This window comes from Camelus dromedarius, chromosome 10 (assembly GCF_036321535.1).
Source record: "Camelus dromedarius isolate mCamDro1 chromosome 10, mCamDro1.pat, whole genome shotgun sequence".
Lineage (NCBI taxonomy): Eukaryota > Metazoa > Chordata > Mammalia > Artiodactyla > Camelidae > Camelus > Camelus dromedarius.
In genome coordinates, this window is record NC_087445.1 from 1565972 (window position 1) to 1587018 (window position 21047).

At 38.3% G+C, this 21047-nt stretch overlaps 1 protein-coding gene across 3 annotated transcripts in view; it reads left to right on the forward strand.

The window, feature by feature from the left end:
* Nucleotides 1-1068: 1068 nt before the first annotated feature.
* PTPDC1 (protein tyrosine phosphatase domain containing 1) overlaps nt 1069-21047 on the forward strand; it is a 54192-nt gene continuing 34213 nt past the window's right edge. The window contains exon 1 of one of the 3 annotated variants that reach the window (XM_031447235.2): nt 1069-1127. The gene's annotated coding sequence lies outside the window, so the exon portion shown is untranslated. Of the gene's footprint in view, nt 1128-1346; nt 1445-21047 lie in introns of those variants that run through there. The other 2 variants (XM_031447236.2, XM_031447234.2) reach the window with 2 other exon arrangements.

Here is a 21047-nt window from a genome sequence, read left to right on the forward strand (position 1 = left end):
AGGAGTGAGCTCAGGGAATCAATAGAATTATAGGGATAAGTTTGGCTTTCCTAGAAGTAAGCCATTTCAGAGGCAAAAAGTGATATAGAGCCTCTGGGCCAGGGAACCGGATTGTGCTGGCAGGAGAGTAGTGGCCGTACCTAGGGGTCCTGCCGGTCTTTTTATGGGGCTTCCCACCTCAGTCCCTCCAAATGCATTCTTCCCTTCTTTTTTTTGAAAGGGGATTTTATTGCGGGCAGAAATATATTTAGGCTACATTTCCCAGCTAGGTGAGGCCATGTTGCTAAGCTCAAGTCTACAAGATGTGGGTATAAGTTGTTTGGGGCTTCTGGAAAGGCCCTTTCTAAAATAAGGACGTGATGTCTGGAGCCCCAACAATCATTTTTGGCCCAATTTGGGGATAGAAGCCAAGCAGTAAGGATAGAGCAGAGAGTCTGGATCTCTGAAGTACTTACCTAACACTTTCTGAGAGACGTAAAAAAGACTTATGGATTTAGGATATTGGAATCTGGGGATTTCTGTTATACAAAGGCTAACTCATGAGTCCATCTGTTAACGGAGCTGGTGTGGAGCTGACTCCTGGCCTTGCTCTAATCCTAGTACTCCTATGCCTCCTGGCGTCCTTGGGAACATTGGGACCATCTTGATGCCAGGTGGCCAGTACGATGACACTACAGGAAGAAAAGGCGGGAAACAGGCTCCTGATCCTCGGGGGAGAGGCTGGCCAAACCCCATACTCTGTGAGCCCTCCTCCCACGTACTCCTTTCCCTTCTTTCTCCCGCCGAACTCCGGTGTGTTCCACACAGCAGGAGTCAGAGCCGGACTTCGGTTACTCGCAGCCATGCAGAATCCAGCCCCAGAGCAGCCAACGCCGTCAGGCCCCAACCCCCAATCGCGGCCCTGAAGCGGCTCCCCACCGACCCTTTGGCCCGCGCCCGCCGCCCGCTTTGAAAGCGCCGGGAGTCGCCGGCGGCGTCACAGGCCGTCTCGAGCTGCCATTGGCCAGCGCGTGTCACGTGCGGCAGCGCGCGGCGGTGATTGGTGCGGTGCGAGGCGGCGGGGGCGGACGCGCCGAGGACAACAGAGGGAGCGGTTCCTCCACCCGAGCGCCTGGTTGCAGTGAGTGGTAGGCTTGGCGGGCTGCGTGGTCGGGCGGGGCCGTGAGGGGCGGTAGTGGTGCCCATCCTGCCGAGGGTGGTGAGGGGGCCGCGGGGCCTTCGGGACGCCCCGGCGAAGCGAGGCTTGCGGAGCCCGGTTGGGGCCGGGGCCGGGGCCGGGGTCAGCTGGGGTGGCGGGGCGGGGCCGGCGCGGGAGGCTGCACCGCCGACCCGCCCGCCGCCGCGAGGGCTCTGGATGCTGAGCCGGGGACAGGCTCGCGACCTGCAGTTGATGTAGCTGCGCGTGCGACTCCAGCCGCGTCTTAAACGTCTGGTTCCTCGCGCGGTGAGTGCTGGAGGGCACCTCAGTGCGGGGGATGGGCCTGGGTCTCGGGGGCTACAGGGCCGGGGCGCGAGGGGCCGCCCGCTCCCGGACCCGACCTTATCTGGGGAGGGTGAAGTCGGTATTCTCCCGTAAAAGCCCCTGATTTTTAAACACTGGCAGCTAATTAAAAGTAAACAAGTAAACACGGGGGGAGCCAAACAGCTCGTTGACGGGCTGGTTCTAGACCGTTAGTTTGTAGCTCAGACGCAGACCCGATTCTGCCTCTGATTTGTGGTATGACCTTGACCAAGTCTCCTCTCATATCCTTCAGGGACAAAAGGGTCTTAGTGCCGTGGCTTGTGGCCTTCCAGAGGGACACAGAACATTAACAGATGTACAGTCTGTGGCGTTAAGATGTTAATGGGGGCTGAGGGATTAGAATAGAAAATGTCTACAAAGGCTCCTGCGGGGAGACGGAGGGAAATGGGAAAAAGGTGAGAAACAGTGTTTTAAGGGAAGGGATAAACAGACGTTCGTGTGATGCTGGTGTATATTGAGGGGTTAAAACAAGCTAGCCTTCATAGACTTAGAGCTGGAAGTAACCCGAGAGGTCATCTAAGTATTAGAAAAGTTTTGTGACACCATACATGTGCACACACGAAATTTTACATCGTCTCCAAAACAGTCATTCCACTTTCTGTATGAGAAAATTGCGGGCCAGAGGGTTTGAGTGCCTTGCTGCAGCCAGAGCTATTAAATGGGAGAGCTGGGGTTTAAACCCAAGTGTGTGTGGCTCCAAACCTACCCACTCTTCATGTTGCGTCTCAGCGTCGGGTCCAGTTGTGTCCCAGTCTCTTTGTGCACAAGTATCCCACTTTGTGACTTTTTAAAAATGAAGATTTCTAGCCCCCGACTTCAGAAACGTGAATTCAGTGTCTGGGACCGGGCCTGGAAATCTGCATTTTAACAACTTTCCTGGGTGATTCCATTTTGGTGATCCTGGGACCATTTTGAGAATAACTACTCAAGTCTCATTTCCCACCCAGTACTCATGTCGTCATGGGGTTGTACCTAAGGGATTTAAAATTCCCCTTTCCAGAGCAGAGATTCCATCTCCTCTTCCAGATAGGTAACTGGCCAGACTTTGGGAGGAAATCTTTTGTTGGGAGAAGCCAAGGTTTATGAAATAGCACCTTCTACAGCTCTCAGTTTGAGAGAAAGTGCTGACAATTTTGCTTTGCTTTTTTTTTTTTTCTTTCTTCTTTTTTTTTTTTTTTCAGTACTAGTCTGATCCTCCTTTTAAAAAAAAAAAACAGGCTCATGGCATTTATTTTAAAGTTAATATTGAACAAACTTTAAAACGCCATGAAAAATTTAAAAACCCATATGTAAAAACACAATTCACCCATAATGCTACCAGTTTAACAGTTATTTTCGTGTTCTGTTAGATTGTTCTATTAATTATCTCCCGCTTGTTAATCATATACATTGCTCAGGTTCACATGATTTAGAAAATTCTTCTAAGAGATAGTCTTGAACCTCATAATTCCAATTGGAAGTCTGAAAATTATTCTGAAGATAAACCTTAAATCATAGCTCTCACAAGGCATATCTCATTCTTTTTCCGAATGTCTCAAATTCTGAAGATTTTTCTTTAGTTCTAAAACAAGTGGTATAGCAGGTATGAAAAGGTACACATTGGAGAGTTTCTTTTCCAGTGACTTCATCTGTTCTTTCCCTTATCACTTCAGCCTGACCAAAAGATATATTTAGTTACTTAATTTGCTTGTATGTTTCCTATTCTAAAAATTGTATGACTTGAATCATCGAAGCATTTCTTTGCAAATATTAACTATCATTTAATGCACTTTGTTGCTTAAAAGGTTTTATTTATTTTTTCTGGTTCTAGTGGAGGCAATATGGGATAGAGGAAATAAAGTGGACTTTGGTTTAAGGAAGAACAGGTTGTCCAGTCCCAATTCCAGCACTTTTTTGACCTTTGGCCAGTGACTTCCTCTCTGATCCTCACTTTGCTCATCTTCAAGATGGGGACAGTGCCACCAGGGTTTTATCTGAGACAGCATTTATATGAGAACCAAGCACAACTGTTTTCAGTTCTCTTTCTCCTTCACTCTCTTTACAGCAAATTTGTAAGTTCCAGTCCTGCTGTATAATATTTGAGATCATTTTCATTTCCAAAAAAGATGTAGGGTTTGTTTTTTTTTTTGGAGGCTCTTCTTTGTGTGAGACATAAAAAGATCCAAAAAATTATAGTGAGCCACCTTAAAAAAATTGGGGGCGGGGGGAATCTAATGGCATAGACCATCCATCTCTTAATCATATTTTTGCCCTCTGTGACTAAAATCATCCTTTTGTTAATTCAGTAAGTATTTATAAACACTTATTAGTGCCAGGCACTGTGTTAGAGGTGGAGGCTAAAACAGCGAAGAAGACAAACAGCCCTGCCTTATCTTAGAGAAATCATATAGGAAAAGGATAATAAATGAATAAAACAAGATAGTTACAGATTGTGATAAATGCAGAGACAATAAGACTATACAGTGTCTAAATTTTAACATGATGGGGAAATGTTCCTCACTAAGTTTAATTTGTAACAAAATACTGGTTAGAAAATTCTCAAAAAGTCTCAGTTAAGATTGTGGAAGTAGGTTGTGTGTCAGAAAATGAGGAACTCAAGGAAAACAAAGGAGCCCAGTTAAAGGTTTCCAAGGTCCAAAATACTTTGATAGTTGATCCAAGAGACATAAACCTGTCAATGTTTTGATAGTTCTTTGCCTTGACATTTAAGAAATTATAATCTTATTTTTCTTGGAAATCATTCCCTTTATTAACAGTTAGTATGGGCACCTAGTTTGGTAGAAAACTGTGTCCAAACAAAATCTTTCTCAGTGGTTTCGGTAAAATTCATTGATTCTTAAGCCCATAGGAATTTTAACACAAACAATGAGTATGGACTGATCATTAAAACAGGTGTCTGAGAGAACTAGTCCAGTAACTTTAGACATAATTTAGATGTTATGTATCTTTATTTTTCTAGTTATTCAGTAATCAGTCTGATCACAGTAAGTTGAACAAATTGGATTTTTAAGGAAACTGAATTTTGCAAGTGACTAGTTGCAATGATGAGAATTTGAAACTCCCTTATCTTTTTACTTGCATGAAAAAAATAACTTGAAAACATTGATAGGGGATTCTGCTTCAGCATGTTTTTAGTTTGTTATTGATCATCTTTTTTCGGCTATCTAGTTAAGTATTTGGACATTACTTTTTTGGTCATCATTTAAAACCTAACTTTTATTCTCTTGGGTGGTAAATAAACCTTTATCACTTTAATCCCTAGCTTTTTGAGCAGCAGGTTCTAGCTTCTTTGTTCTTTCTCTGTGGGTCTGGATAAGTGTCAGTCTCTGGACCATAGTTTCCTGTCTGAATGCTGCCGTGTTTATAGCACAAGGAGTTGGCCGTTGCAGGTGGAGAATGGTTTGGAAAAGGCCCACGAATAGTTGAGGAAAACAAAGGCATGCCTATTTGTCTCTGAGTCATTTCTATTCACTACAGCTCAAGCAGCACCATTTCTTTTGCCCATTTGATCTAGTAATTCCCTTCAGAAGGGAAAGTTGTTTGGCCTTATAAAATTCAGGACTTTATTTCATCAGAAATTTTTGAGCACTTACTATATCCTAGACATTGTGATAGTTTAAGTGGATCTATGATAGATTCAGTGGCAAATTCCTCTATGTTTAAGGAGGCCCACGTGATGTTAGCTACTCATGGAAACAGCTTCTCATTTAGAATCATGTCTTTGCAAAGTCAGTCTTAATGTTACTTTTATAGCTTTATTGAGACTAATTCAACAACTAATTAATATAGCTAGGTGGAAAGTGTTCTAAAGAGTTTGTATCTTCTCCATTTAAAAAAAATCTGTTTTAGGAATTAAATTGCCCAATAGTTTAATCAGTGCCGTGACTGTGTTTTTATTCTATGCACAGTGCTGTTTCCCAAGAAGTTTGCATGTAATATGTATCAACTTCTAAAAGTAATGTTTTTTATATAAAGGTAATATGTATTCAGCGTCAAACTTAGAAAATATCGATAGTCAGAAAATAAAAAATACTTTGTTAATATTTTTATATATATTCTTCCAGTCTTTGTGTACATATTTTATTTGATAAAAATGAGATTGTACTCTGCATTCCATTTTACAGCTTATTTTTAATCTAGTATTATAGGGCAGATAAATGTGTTTCCTACTCACATGATTCCAGTTTTTTTTAAGCAGATGTTTTATTGCTAGAATAGGGACCACAAAAAACTATTTATTAAAATACTCTGCAGAGTAAATTCAGAAACCTGATCTACTCACTCAGGAACAAAATGCACTTCTCTGCCCCTTTCCTTCCTTAATTCTGTCCCACTTACCCCCACACTGCCCACTTGCCCATCCCCAGGAGGGTTCTCCTGGGGCAGTCTCGGAATGGAGGTTTATCTAGTCAGTTACACATTGTTAGCACTTTTAATTTTCTTCTTTTCAAACTTGTTCAGCCAATCCTTCAGAATTTTTATTTTTTGCTTTATTTGCTAAAGGCAAACATCAAGAATGGAGTTGGGAGGATTTGGAGTAATAAGGAAAAATAAAATCATAGGCTAGTAATCTTTCTCAGAATTGTAGGGAAAGGGGAGATAATTGAATAAAAATACGTTTAGAGTTGAATAATAGACATTAGAGTTTTAAATTTATGTGTTCCAAAGAAAATGGCCCAATTTTTAAATTCCATTTTGCCTTTTTATATTACTTCAAACTTTATAGCAATTTTGTTATATCTATTGCTGATGTGCAAATATATTTGACTTATTATCCTTGTTTGGAAATATTCAGTGTGTTTTTTTTAATGGAAGTATAGTTGATTTACAATGTGTTAGTTTCAGGTATACAGCAGAGTGATTCAGTTATATATATTCTTTTTCAGATTCTTTTCCATTATAGGTTATTATAAGATATTGAATGTAGTTCCCTATGCTATACAGTAGGTCCTTGTTGTTTATCTACTTTGTATATAGTAGTGTGTTTATGTTAATCCCAAGCTCCTAATTTATCCCTCTGGCCCCAATTCCCCTTTGGTAACCAAATATTTGTTTTCTGTGAGTCTATTTTTGACCTAAATAAGTTCATATGTATCAGGTTTTTTTAGATCCCACTTTATAAGTGATACTGTATGATAGTTATCTTTCTTACTTCACTTTATATGATCATCTTGAGGTCCATCTGGAAATACACAATATCTTTGTCTTCATTCTCAGTTCTTTATATTATATGAGAAATTATGTATAAATGACTCAAGTCACAGATTATGTTTATATTAAATATTAAAAACAATGGCAGGAGTGGGTTTTAAATTATAGCATGAAAGCAAATACCTAAAGATGTACATAATTGTAACCAGCGCAACTATAAAATCTTTTGAAAATAAATTTATTTCTATAAATGTAAAATATTGAGTTTAAAAATTCAGATAATATCAATAGACCAAAAAGAAAAAGCGCTTAGCATCCCACCACTGTTAATACTCCATCATTTTACTAGTCTAATTTGCCTTTCTCTTCCCTAATCTATAGTGGATTCTGTTCTTAATGGTCATATAAAATAACAACTCTCCTGCGAGTGCTTTAACTCTTTATTTGAAGTAAATAGATATATGTTATCTATTTTGAAAGTTTGTTTAAAGTTTGTTTTAGTCACCTGGGTGGTAACAAAATAGGAAATAATATAAGTAATAACGGTAGTATAATTAATAATGGAATATGTAAAAATTGTATAAAGGAAAAAAAATGTTTTGTGAAGGTCCTAGTATGCCTCTAACTTAGCTTGCCTAGTTTTGTCAGTAGAAGGTTGTACAGAATCAGCTGACTCTTGTTCAGCACTTTCTTTTCCTTTGAGCAAAAGTTTATTGAAAACAGGAGGTTTTCTTCTCTCTGTGACTGTGTGTGTGATGCACGTGGGAAAAGTATTCTCATTTAGATAATTTTCTTCGCTTCCATCTGATGCAAATGACTAGACATTTCAAAACAGGAAAAACAGAGTTCTAATTATTTGTGAATTTTTAAAGTGTGAATGCCATCAATGATCTATATTGCTATAAAGAGAATATAGAATAATTACGCTTCTAGCTCGCGTACCTTTCAAAGTATTTCTAATTGATGATTACTTGGATCAGTGGTAGACCTCCTTGACAGACAAATCCAACTTCAAAATTCCTCACGTTGGTGAAGATGGAAGTAAAATTGAACTATTTTTCTTTATATTAAATTTTGGACTTAAATTTTATACTCTTTTTAAAACTAACTTTTCTAAGTGATGGTAACAGTATAGAATGGAAGTAATATAATATCCTTTTGCCACATAAATGGTGAAATGTATTGGTTTCAGCAGAGTGGATCCTGTTGTATTGGGCATTTGGAGAAGAGACTTTAACATATATCAATCACTTACTTTGTGTTAGACTTTTGCAATCAAGTCAGCCCATTACAGTACTAACCTTCATTCATAAGCCTGTCCCTCAGGTCGTAATGAACAACTCTGACCCCTTTTCTGTACAACAGTCCTTTAACTATTTGGATTTGTTACTCCCTGGATATGTGCTTTCGTCCTTTCTTCCAGACAACAACCTTTTAAAAGGTCAGGGGCTAGTTTATCTAACTATGTATTCCCCCATGCCTCTCATAGTTCTCAGTAGCTAGCAGGGGCTCAAATATTTATTCCATTGAATTGGACTGTTGTTCATGTGGGTTCCTAACTATCCTGGCCTTGTCCCGTCTATACATATTCCAGTTTGTCTCTCCCTTGTAAGGTATGTTCCTGGTATGTTCTGTCTTCCTACTTGGAAAAAAATTGAAAATTTTAATTTGAAAAATCGAATTAAAAAAATACTTGCACAAAGACACAATTTTATGTGGTTGAAAATTGGAAAAAATATCAAAGATGACCTAATTTTATTACTATGGAGCATGTCAAAGTTTTCTGTTACCAGACAGTTACAACTGAAAGCTGCGTTGTGTTCCTTAATGCTCAGCGTGTTGGAGCATTTGCCACTGGGGGCTCTTCCAGTTGGCTTCTGTATCCCTTTGACATATCCCCACCAGTTTGTGTTTTGAACACCTCGCTGCTTTCTGGCACTACATACTCCGGGACCGTCTTGTATATTCCCTCCCAGATCAGCCACTTCATCAAGGGTCCCTGGGTCCTTTTATTGGAGAATGGTATTAGAAACCAGGATTTGCTCCAGAGTACTTATCATTGCACCTGGGGTCTGAATTCTTCTTAGACCTGTCAGTGACCAGAGCCAGGAAGTAAATGTACGTGCATTAACTTGTGAATGCGTACATGTCTGTGTTATTTCTGCTGTTACTCATCAGTTCCTAAATTAAGGAGTAAAGTCGTGTAGGAGTTCCCACTGATGTCTCAGACTCTAATTCAGAACTACATGGTTCATTCTAGCCTTTTCCCTTTACTTATCTGTAACCTCTCATTCCCCATCTTTTTACTTAGGTTTTCAGTCCCAGGATACAGGTATAGCAGCATCAGAATTGTTACCCAGTACCTTTATGAGAAACATTACAGCTACAGCATGGTGCTTATGTACGGTTCCTTTGGTTTTGTCATGCAGTTTCCAGTCATTTCCAAAGTTATTTAGATCCTTTTCTTCCTATCCTCTCCTGTAGGGTTATATCATACATTGTAATACAATTAAATTCTTTTTGTCAGAGTCTGCATTCCCTGACTCCCATCCCCAGTTGATTTTTTTTTTTCATTTTAAAATGTTACATTGAGGTTCATTCCTTGTGGTATAAAGTTCCCTGGGTTTTGACAAGTGGATAACATCACTGTAGTACTAGACAGAATAGTTTAATGGCTCTAAAAAAACCGTGCTCTACTTAGCCACCCCTGCCCCTTTCCAAACCACTTGCAAAAACTGATCTGTTTTCTGTCTTTTCCAGAAAGTCATATAAATGGAATTAAACAGTATGTAGCCTGTTCCCAGACTGGATTTTTTCACTTAGCATAATGAATGCATTTAAGATTTATCCATGTTGTTGCATAGATTAACGGCTCTTTCTGTCTGATCACAGAATGATATTCATGGCATGATTGTAACATCTTGGTTGTTTCCAGGTATTGGCATTTGGTAATCATGAATAAAGCTGCTGTAAAGATTCACACACACGTTTTTTTTGTGGACATACATTTTTAAATCATTTGGGTAAATACCTGGGAACACAGTTTCTGGGTCTTATGCTAAGGCTGTGTTTAGTTTTGCAAGAAACTACCAAACTATCGTCTTAAGTAGCCACTACTTTGCATTCATTCCCACCAGCGATGAAGTGAGGGTTCCTGTTGCTCCCCATCCTTGCCAGCACTTGGTGTTGCTAGGTCGTTTTTTGTTGTTTGTCTGTATATTTGTTTAGCCATTCTAATAGCTTTGTAATAGTACATCATTGTGGTTTTACTTTGCACTTCTCTGTGCTGGGCATCTTTGCGTACGCTTATTTGCATCTGTATATCATCAATGAGGTGTCTCTTCAGACTGTTTGCCGATTTTTTTTATTTAAGTAGAAACTAAAAAAATATAATATTGAGGGTTTATTTTTAATTTCAGAGCAAAGTTCAGACAATACAGAAGTACATAAAGGACATAAAATAAGATAAACGCTACCTTTTTGCTCCAAACCTAAATCTCTTAAAATAACTGATGTTAAGAGATGAACACATACGCTGCTGGTTTCCCCCCGTGCTTCTAGTAACACAAATGTATTTTTCCTATAATTTTGAAAACATGAAAGTAACTAGATTAAAATGACTACTGTGCAACTTGCTTTTAGTTTTTAATCACTGTATTATAGTCATTTTTTCAGGCCAGTGCATATGAATCTAACTTGTTAAAAATGTAACTGGTTTTCATTCCATGAAAAATGTATGCTGTAATTTGCTCAACCATTTCTTACTCAAAAGTATTTAAATTAATACCACTGTTTTTATTATGTTGGTTCAAGTTGGGTATACTGACAATTTTTCTTTTTCAAAGTAGACGCTTTGCATTTCCATGAGAGTTCTATAATTGGCTTGTCAATTTCTACCAAAAAAAAAGAATCTTACCAAATTTTGGTTGAGATTACAATGGATCTGTAGGTCATCGTGGGGAGAATTGATGATATCTTAGTCTTCTGAACTACTGACACAGTAGATCTTGCCTTTTTTTAAGTCCTCTTTTTGTTTTTTCCCATTAGTATTTTACAGTTTTCAGTATACAGCCTTTTCACATCTTTTGTCAGATGTATCACTAAATAGTTCATACTTCTTGATGCTATTGTAAATGTGTTTTCTAATTTTAATTTTGTTTATATTTATTATATAAAAACATGATTAATTTTTGTATGTTGATCATGCATACCACAACCTTATTAAGTTGGCTTATTATTTCTAGTAGATTTTTTATGGATTGCATCAGATGTTCTATATAGATGATAAGTCATTCTGAATAAATGTAATTTTTCCTGCCTCCAAATTGTATTTAATAAAAGTGGTGAGAGTGGACATGCTTGTTTCAATGGGGAGAATACATGGAATTGAATGAAATTTTAACATAGCAAAAATTTGTGGGCCACCGAAAGCAGTGCTGAGAGAAGGTGCAAGACTGGTTCAGTATTTGAAAATCAGTCAATGTAACTCACCGTATTAGCAGATTAAAGAGACAAAAATCATAATTATATCAATTGATACAGAAAAAACATTTGACGTAATTCAACGTTGACTCATAAAAAAAAAAAAACAACTCTCAGAAAGTTAGGAATAGAGGGGAACTGCCTCAACTTGAAAAAGAGCAGTTTAAGAAAACAATCCCATTTTTCTGTGTGTATTGAGATGGTTATATGTTTTTTACCCTGCATGTTGTTTACATGGTATATATCACATTGATTTGAGGGTGTTGATCCATTCTTGCCTCCCCGGAATAAATCCCATTTGATCATGGTGTATGATCCTTTTAATGTATTGTATTCAGTTTGCTAATATTTTGTTGAGGATTTTTGCATCTAAGTTTATCAGAGATTTTGCCCTGTAATTTTCTTTTTTTGGTTTGTCTTTGTCTGGTTTGGTATCAGGGTGATGTTGGCGTCACGAAATGGGTTAGAAAGCATTCTCTCTTCTTTGGTATTTTGGATGAGCTTGATAAGGATAGAGATTAAATCTTCTTTGAATGTTTGAAAGAATTTACCTGTGAAGCTGTCTGGTCCTGGACTTTTGCTTTGGGGAAGGTATTTTATAACTGTTTTAATCTCTATACTAGTGATTTGTGTAATCAGATTTTCTGTTTCTTCGTGATTCCAGTTTTGGAAGGTTGTATGATTCTAAGAATTATTCTATTTCTTCTAGGTTGTCCAATTTATTAGCATATAGTTTCATAATATTCTCTTATAATTCTTTGTATTTCTGTGGTATTCGATCTGGTCTATTTCCCTTGCTTCCTAATGTATTCTGTATCACGTGTATTGAGTTCTTCAGCTGCAGAATTTGTTTGTTTGTTTTTTAAGGGTTTCAATCTCTTTAGTGAAGTATTCTTTCTGTTTATTAATTATGTTTCTGTGCTCACTGAACTGCCTTTCTGAGTTTTCTCGTAGCTCGTTGAGTTTCTTCGTGACAGCTATTTTGAATTCTCTGTCAGATCACAGCATTCCATGAGATTAAATTCGGTTTCTGGGAAGTTGTTTTCTTTTTGTGGTCCACTGTTCACTGTTGTTTATGAGATGCTTGATGAGTTGTTCCTACGCCAGTGCCTTTGAAGTAGTGAATACTTTTCTACTTGATTCTAATAATTCAGCAGAAAGATACTAGAGGATTTTCTTTTGTTTTCTAGTAGGTGGCACTGTAGTACAAGTTTTTGTTTTGTCTGACAGGATCCCCTGAGTCACAGACTCTGCCACCAAGGATGAGGGTGGGGAGCTGGGGTCATGCAGACACCTCTGCTGTGTCTGGTGTTGTAAGGTTTGCAGACTCCATTGCTGCGGGTACAGTAACGGAGCCAGACTCGTGGGCATCTAGGTGGCTGGGAGGATGGGGTCCTGGGCTGCTAGTACTGCTAGTACTAGTTGCTGCCCAGTTACCTGTGGCCGTGGGTGCCACTGCTGCCTGTCGGGAGGTCAGAGTCATGGTACACACGACTCAGGAGGGTGGAACGTGCCAACTCAGTGGAAGCTCAGCTAAGAGAGAACAAAAACTTGTGCTATAGTGCCACCTACTGGAAAACAAAGGAAAATTCTCTAATTTCTTCCCTGTTGAATTATTAGAATCAAGTAGAAAAGCGTTCACTACTTCAAATAGACTGGCAGAGGAACAACTCATTAAGCATTACAAAGAACCAGAGTTCTTGGTGTACAGGTGTGTGGTGTTCTCCAACATCCTGTTGTGTTGGACAGAAGGAGCCTTGCTGAGTGATGGTCGTTCTACTGGTTGTTGATTGAAGGGGAGCATCGCATTCCACCGTGCTGCTCATGTCACTCTCCCAGGTTTTCTGTTTCTTCTTGAAGGTGTTCCTGGTAGTTTGTGTCTTTCTAGGAATTTTTTTGGTCTTTGTTACCTATTTGTTGGCATACTTTTCTTCATAGCATTCTCTTACAATCATTATTTCTGTAAGTTCCCTCTTTTGTTCCTGATTTAGTGTGAGTTTTCTGTTGGAGACGGGGAGCAGTCTAGCTAAAAATTTATAAATTTTGTTGTTTTTTTTTAAAAGAACCAACTTTGGGGTTCATTGATCTTTCTCTGTGATTTTTCTCTGTTTCATTTTTTCCCACTCTAATCGTTTGCATTCATACCTTCTGCTTGCTTTGGGTTCATCTTGCCCTTCTTTTTCCAGTTGCTTAAGGTGAAAAGTTACTGATTTGAGTTCTTTCTCCTTTTTTAATATATGCATTTACAGCTATAAATTTAAATACTACTATAACTGTGCGTATCATAAATTTTGACTTTTTTAATGTTTTTTTTTTCATTCATCCCAGAGTACTTTGATTTCCATTGTGTTTTGTTTTACCCATGGTAACTTATGCATATGTTGCTTAACTTTTATGTATCTGTAATTTTTCCACATTTTCTTCCGTTACTGATTTCTAGTTTAATTTCATTGTGATCAAAGAACATACTTTGCACGATTTAATTCTTTTTTAATTTACTGAGGTTTGTTTGATCACCTAGCATATGGTCTGTCATGGAGAATGTTTTGTGTGCACTTGAGAAAGATGTGTTTTCTGTTCTTTTTGGATCTTTAGTGCTCTGTAGGTATCTGCTGTGACTAAGTAGTTTATGGTCTTCTTCAAGTCTTCTGTTTTTGGTTGATCTTCTGCTTTGATTTCAATCCAATGTTAAAAGTGGAGTGTTGAAGTCTCCAGCTATTTTTGATGAATTGTCTGTTTCCCCTTCAGGTTTTCAGTTTTACTTCATGTATTTTGGGGCTCTGTTTTTAAGTGCAAGTATATTTATAGTCACTTTATCTTCCTGATAAATCAACCTTCTTATCGTTTTAAAATGTCTTTCTTTTGTGTTAACAGAATTTTGTGTGATATTAGTATAGCCACCTCAGCTGTATTTTGGTTACTGCTTGCACAGTCTGTATTTTTCCATCCTTTTGTTTTCAGACTATTTTGTGTCATTGAATCTAATGTGTCTTTTGTAGATAGTGTATAGTTGGATCTTTTTTTTTATTTTGATGGAATCTAATTTATGCTGTTTTGCTTTATGTCTTCTAGATTCACTTTTTAAAAGCAGTTTTAAGCTCATAACAGAATTGAAAGGAAAGGTACAGAGATTTCCCATATTTCCCTTGCCCCGGCACATGCATGGCACGTTATCAACATCATTTGCTAGAAAGGTACATTTGTTACAATCAATGAACCTACACTGACACATCGTAATCTAATTATAGTTTACTTTAGGGCTCTTGATGTTGTGCATTTAATTGATTTGGACAAATGTGTAGTGACATATTTATCATCATGACATCATACAGAGTATTTTCACTGCCCTGAAGTTCCTTTAGCTCTGGCTATTCATCCCTCCTTACCTCCTTTTCTCCCCCACCCCCAGCAACCACTGGTCTTTTTATTGTCTTCGTAGTTTTGCTTTTTCCAGAATGTCATATAGTTGGACGCATACGGTATGTAGCCTTTTCAGGTTGATTTCACTTAGTGATGTGCATTTAAGATTCCTCCATGTTTTTCATGGCCTGATAGCTCATTTCTTTTTAATATTGAATAATATTCCATTATCCGAATGTACTAAAGTTTGCTTATTCATTCACTTATTGAAAGGCATCTTGTTGCTTCCTAGTTTTATGAATAAAGCTGCCGTGAACATCCATGTGCAGGTTTTTGTGTGGACATAGTTTTCAGCCCCTTTGGGAAAATACCAAAGAGCACAAATGCTGGATTGTATAGTAAGAGTACGTGTAGTTTTGTAAGAAACTACCAGGCTTTTCCAAAGTGGCTGTACCATTTTGCATTCCCACCAGCAGTATACAAGAGGATTGCTCCACATTCTCGCCAATCAGTGTTCCAAATTACTGCCATTCTAATAGGTGTGTAATGGTATCTCGTTGTTTCAGTTTGCTTTTTGCCGGTGAACTGTGATGTGGAGCTCCTTTTCATACGCTTATTTGCCATATATTTTCTTTGGTGGGATCTCCATTAAGGTCTTTGGCCTTTTTTTTAATCACATTGTTCTATTATTGTTGGATTTTAAGGGGTTTTGTATATTTTGGCTAACAGTCCATTACCAGCTGTCTCTTTTGCAAGTATTTCTCCCAATCTGTAGCTTTTCTTCTCCTTCTCTTAACATTGTCTTTCACAGAGCAGAAATTTTTAATTTTAATTAAGCCCAGCTTTTTAGTTATTTCTTTCATGGATTGTACCTTTAGTGTTGTGTCTCAAAAGGCATTACCATACTCAAGGTCTTCTCCTGTTTTTTTTTTTTTTAGGAGTTTTAATAGTTTTGCATTTTACATTTGGGCCTATTATTGATTTTAAGTTAATTTTTGTAATCAGTCTAAAGGCTACATCTAGATTCTTCTTTTTTTTTTTTTAATGTGGGTGTCCTGTTGTTCCAGCATCATTTGTTTCAGAGACTGTCTTTGCTGCATTGTTTAGCTTTTGCTCCTTCATCAAAGATCACTTGACTGTACTTATGTGGATTTATTTCTGTGTTACTTGTTTTGGTGTGTTGTTCTGTATCTGTTCTTTTGCTGGTACCACATTGTTTTGATTACTGTAGCTTTATAGTAAGTTTTAAAGTTGGGTGGTGTCAGTTCTCCAGCTTAGTTTTTCTTTTGTTTTTTTATTGTGATTGGCTGTTCTAGGTCTTCTGCTTCTCCGTATGAACTTTAGAGTCATTTTGTTGATGTCCATAAAATAACTCGCTGGGGTTTTTTGGCTGAGACAGCCCTGAATCTATAGATCAAGTTGGGAAGAACTGACATCTTGACAACATTGAATCTTCCTACCCATAAACATGGAATATTTTTACATTTACTTAGTTCTTCTTTGAATTTGTTCATCAGAGTTTTATAGTTTTCCTCATACGGATTATATATGTTTATGCATATGTAGATCATTTTTTAAATCTGTTCTGCCAGTCTCTTACTTTTGATTGGGATATGTGTATGTGATCCATTTACATTTAATATAATAAGTGATAAATTAGGATTTACACCTGCCTTTTTCCTATTTTTATCTCATATCTTTTACATTCCTTTATTCCTTGATTTTTGCCTTCCTTTGTGTTAGATATTTTTATTATATCTTTCCAATTTCCTTTTTTTTTTTTTTCCTTTTATATTTATTTTCAGGTTTTTTCCTTGGAATTTACCCTGGGATTTTAATTAGCATCTTAAAACAGTCTAGTTCAGATTAATATTAGTTTAATTTCAGTAGTATACAAAAGCTTTCCTGCAGTATATCTCAGTTTCCTTCTCCGTCTTTTGTACTATTATTGTCATCAAATTATACCTTTAGGCATTATAAACTTAACAACTCATTTTTTTAAATTATTGCTCTATCCAGGTATCTTTTAAAACAAGTCAACAAGAGAGTTATATTTAAAGAGTTATGTTTATATATCTTTTCATAATACCTGTTTAGTTAGCTTTTGAGGGGGGTGCTTTTTATTTCTTTGTTTGGATTCAGGTTACCTTAATATTTATTTCAGCTTGAAGGATAGCCTTTAGTTATTCCTTATAGGGCAGATCTGCTAACAACAACTCGTTCACAGTTGCTTTTTGGTTTTTGATTGATTGTTTTTATGTCTAGAGATGTCTTAATTGCTCCTTCACTTTTCAAGGAGAGTTTAGCTGAATATAGAATTCTTGGTTGACTATTTCTTTCAACACTTTGAAAGTGGTCATCTCACTGTTTTCCATCTTTGATGAGACACAGCCGTCTGTTGTGTACCCTCTTCATGGGCATATTTTGTTCTACAACTTCCTCCACTCGGTTTTAGTTGCCTCCTTACTTCCATCTGCTTTCTTTCATCCAGAAGCTTACTGAGGTAGCTAATCCATTGAATTGTTCTCTTGCTTCTTGCTCTGTGGGCTTATTCTTTTTTTAATTTCTTCTCACCAGGCTCTTAGGAGGAAGAGGAAGCTAGGGTATGAGTTCAACCCACTGCTTAAACCAGACAGTCTATGTATTTTTCTGTAGAAGGTCTAGTTTAAGCCTTTGACAGCTACACACCTGCCTGTGTGTTAAGTCATCCAAACTTGTCACCCAGATACTAGAAATATGTTTCACAGAATAGTTTTTCTTTTTGAGAAGTAGCTCGGGAAGTGGAGAGGTGTAAAATCTTGTTATCCTTCCTAGTCTGTAAATAAATGAGAAGAGTAAAGTGAGTAACAAACCCCACTTCACCCAGTGTTTTAAGCTTTTCATGTTGAATTACCTGAAAATTATATTTAAAATCTAAACAGTATGTCACAAAATATGTATTTAAAGGTCAACGTAATTATATAGCCAAATATTTGTATATTTAAGAGGAATATTCAGATAATTAACATCGGTTGGTTAGGATCCAGATTATGGTATCCAAAATGGTGCGGTATGTGATACTTGACCAAAAAGTAGCTGATGGGGAGAGTCTTTCTTACTGCTAATGCCACCTGCATAGCAGTCCCCTGATTAGGTGATGTGTTTGGTTCAAAATAGAATTTTGGTAGGAACATTAGTACCAGGTCTTACCCAGGAGTATAAGGCTCTTTCTAGATCTGGTTGATGATACAGGACTTCTTCATGTGTTTCAAGACATTGTGAAGATTGGCCCAAGAACTGTAAAAAGAAAGTTTTATTGGCTGACACTAAACAGAAGCCAGGAGACACACCTTAGCAACAATCTATAGGATACCTGCTCTTAGGTAAGTGCAAACTGCTTACCTGATGTAGTGGCTCTCAAAGCATCATCATTTCTGGAACCTAGTTAAACATGCAGATTCTTAGCCCCACCCAGACCTACGGAGTGGAAATTCTGAGGGGTGGGACCCAGGAGTCTGGATTTTTTAATAAAGCCCTCCAAGTGATTCTGATGAGTGTTGAATCGGGAACTGTTGGCCTGTTTATGAGTTCAGAAGTATCTGTGGTGGTGACGCTCATATGAGGTTGGTTCAGACCTATAGGAATAATCCACTGGGTGTGGCTGGTTGTGGGAGAAGGCTAGGGAGTGTGGAAACCTGGCTTGTGAAAACCGCTTTCGCCTGCTGTTAACATCTTACTCATCTGTTTTTATCATAATACACTTTTTGAAGAATCTGAACCAAGCATCATATTTCTCTAAATGATGAAATAGCAAGGATCCTGCTGTAGTGTTGTTTTTCACTGATCTATGATGGGTCTCCTGAGAGCCAGGGGCCCCCCCTAAGGTGCATTTCAGGTGTGAGATTGCGGGAACCAGTGAAGTCCATCGTGAACTGCCAGACGTAATATTCAAAGCAGCCCTTAGTTCTTCCCCTGAGGAAGGAAGGAAGGAAAAGTTGTTTTTTAAATGTTGCCTGCCTGCTGCCCCTACCCACCCACCCCCAGGTTATTTGAGGAGAAAAGAGATTTTATGAAGTTGTTTTGTTTGTTTTTTGAGGTTGCAGATTCAGAGGTGAGGATTCACAGTTTAAATGAAACGAGTTTTTGTCTTGTTTTACTATGCAAGGAGTCATAAGGAGCGCTTTAATTCTTTCAAGGACAAAAATACTGCTGTGGTATCAGGAAGCTATGTTTTACAGCGTCTGAGCCACTAGATAAATCTTCAGTCAGTCCTTCGTAGAGGCAATGTGAATAAAAATGTGTGATTGGTATTAGGGAAGGCATCCTAAAGGAGAGAAAATTAGGGCTGAGGGTTGAATGCATTATCATCACGCGTATTTGACTGGAGAGAAAACAGTTTCACCCTCAAGGAGTTAGAAGGAATCTAAGTCTGTCAGGTTGAATACTGGCAAGAAGTTGGAGATGTAGCTGTGATCGGGAAAGCTGAGGTAGGGGGAAGGCTGTTCTTTGCATTTGTGTAGTGTTGGCACGTAATTGATAGGCTCTTAGCAATAATTGTGAGATAAGTAAGGTATGATTACTACAATTACTCCTTTACAGATGAAAAAGCTGAAGTTCAGAGAGATTAAATGGTGGTGGTGTGGTGGCACACCTTTTATTGTACGTATATGCATGTATTTATTCCATACATGTCTAAGCACCTACATACTCTGCGCCAGGCCCTGTTCTGGGCTTCGGAGACACAACGACAAAGCAGACAAAGACCTTTGCCTTCGGGGAGCTTCCATTCTAGTAAACAAGGGCGGATGATAAATGAGATAAGTAAGTAAACTATGTAACTGCTAGATGTGTTTTCTTTATAAATCCTGAGGAGAAGAGTGAAACAGGGAAAGGGAGCTGATTTAAATTGTAAACAGAGTGCCTAGAAGGACTTTGAAGAGGAACGTGACATGACCTGTATGAAGTTAACAGGATCACTCTGCTGCTGTGAACTGTCGATCAGGCACAGAGTTAGGTCTGTGTACCAGCTCTCAGGTAATCTTTACAACTACTGCCGGGCAGATAGGGAGTCTCAAGTTAATAAGTGTGTTTAAGATCACAAAGCCAGTAGGTGCCAACAACTCGATCGAAAATATGTTTGTATTTTGAAACCTTCCATTCAGACCAGTTGCATTTCTGTTTCTGTTAGAAGGGAGGAGCCTAAAATGTGTAAAGGGGCTATGTTCTTGATACTTGACTTTGGGACAGCAGTAAATGATGATTTGGATGAAGGATCAGCAAATTGCACAAAGCAAAACAGATTGGAAATTTTGCAGTGGAAGGGAGATCTGAAAATTTTTTGAAAGCGAAGGAATTCTAAACAGTATGGAATCCAGTGTAGCTGAGTTAGAGTTACAGCGCATAGTGTCACTGAGTAACAGTGACGTTCCTTTTATTTAGTGTGAGGCCTTATTGTTGAGAAACTGTATGTGCAGTGACTAAGAGCACAAATTCTGGAGCTGAACCGTGTGAATTCAGATCCCAGCTCAAATCCCAGCTCAAGTAATAGCTGTGACTTCAGGCAAATTGTCTGACTCCTCTTTGCCTTAAGTTCCTAATCTGTAAAGTAGAAATAATATGCAAACCAAGCATGTTCTTACCTTATGACCCAGTAGTCATGCTCCGTGGTTTACCCAAAGGAGCTGAAGAAGCTATGTTCACACAAAAACCTGCACACAGATGTTTGTAGCAGCTATATTCATAATTACCAAAACTTGGAAGCAACCACGTTATCCTTCAGTAGGTAAATGAGTAAATAAACTGTGGCACAGCCAGAGAATGGAATATTATTCAGCACTAAAAAGAAATGAGCTAGCAAACCATGAAAAGACATGGAGGGACCTTAATTGTATATTACTAAGTGAAAGAAGCCAATCAGAGAAGGCTACATACAGTGATTCCAACTGTGTGACATTCTGGAAAAGACAAAACAATGGAGACAGAAGATCAGTGGTTGCTGGGGTGGGGCAGGGGGCATGACTGAGTGGAGCACAGAGGATTTTTAGGACAGTGAAAATACTCTGTATGATATCATAATGGTGGATACATGTCATATGTTTGTCCACATCCATAGTGTCCAACACCAAGGGGGGAGCCCTAAGGTAAACTATGGATTCTGGGTAATTATGGTGTGTCAGTATAGGCTCATGGATTGTACCAAGTGTACCACTCTGGTGGGGGGTGTTGATAATGGGAGAGGCTGTGTATGTAGATGGTGGGGCCGGGGGTATGTGGGAAATCTCTGTACCTTCCACTCAGTTTTGCTGTGGGCCTGAAACTGCTCTAAAAAATAAACTTTTTTTAAAAATCTGTTTTGGATGGGAATAATGGTAGTACTCACCTAGTAGTGTTGTTTTGAGGATTATATGAGTTAAGGTGTATAAACCATTTGGAACAGTTCTTGGCTTGGAGTAAGCTTGTATGTTTTATTTGCTGTGTTATTCACAAACATGAAAACGTGTATATAGGTTTCATAGGTTCACTGATAGACTTTCCACCTCTATTTTTTCCCCAT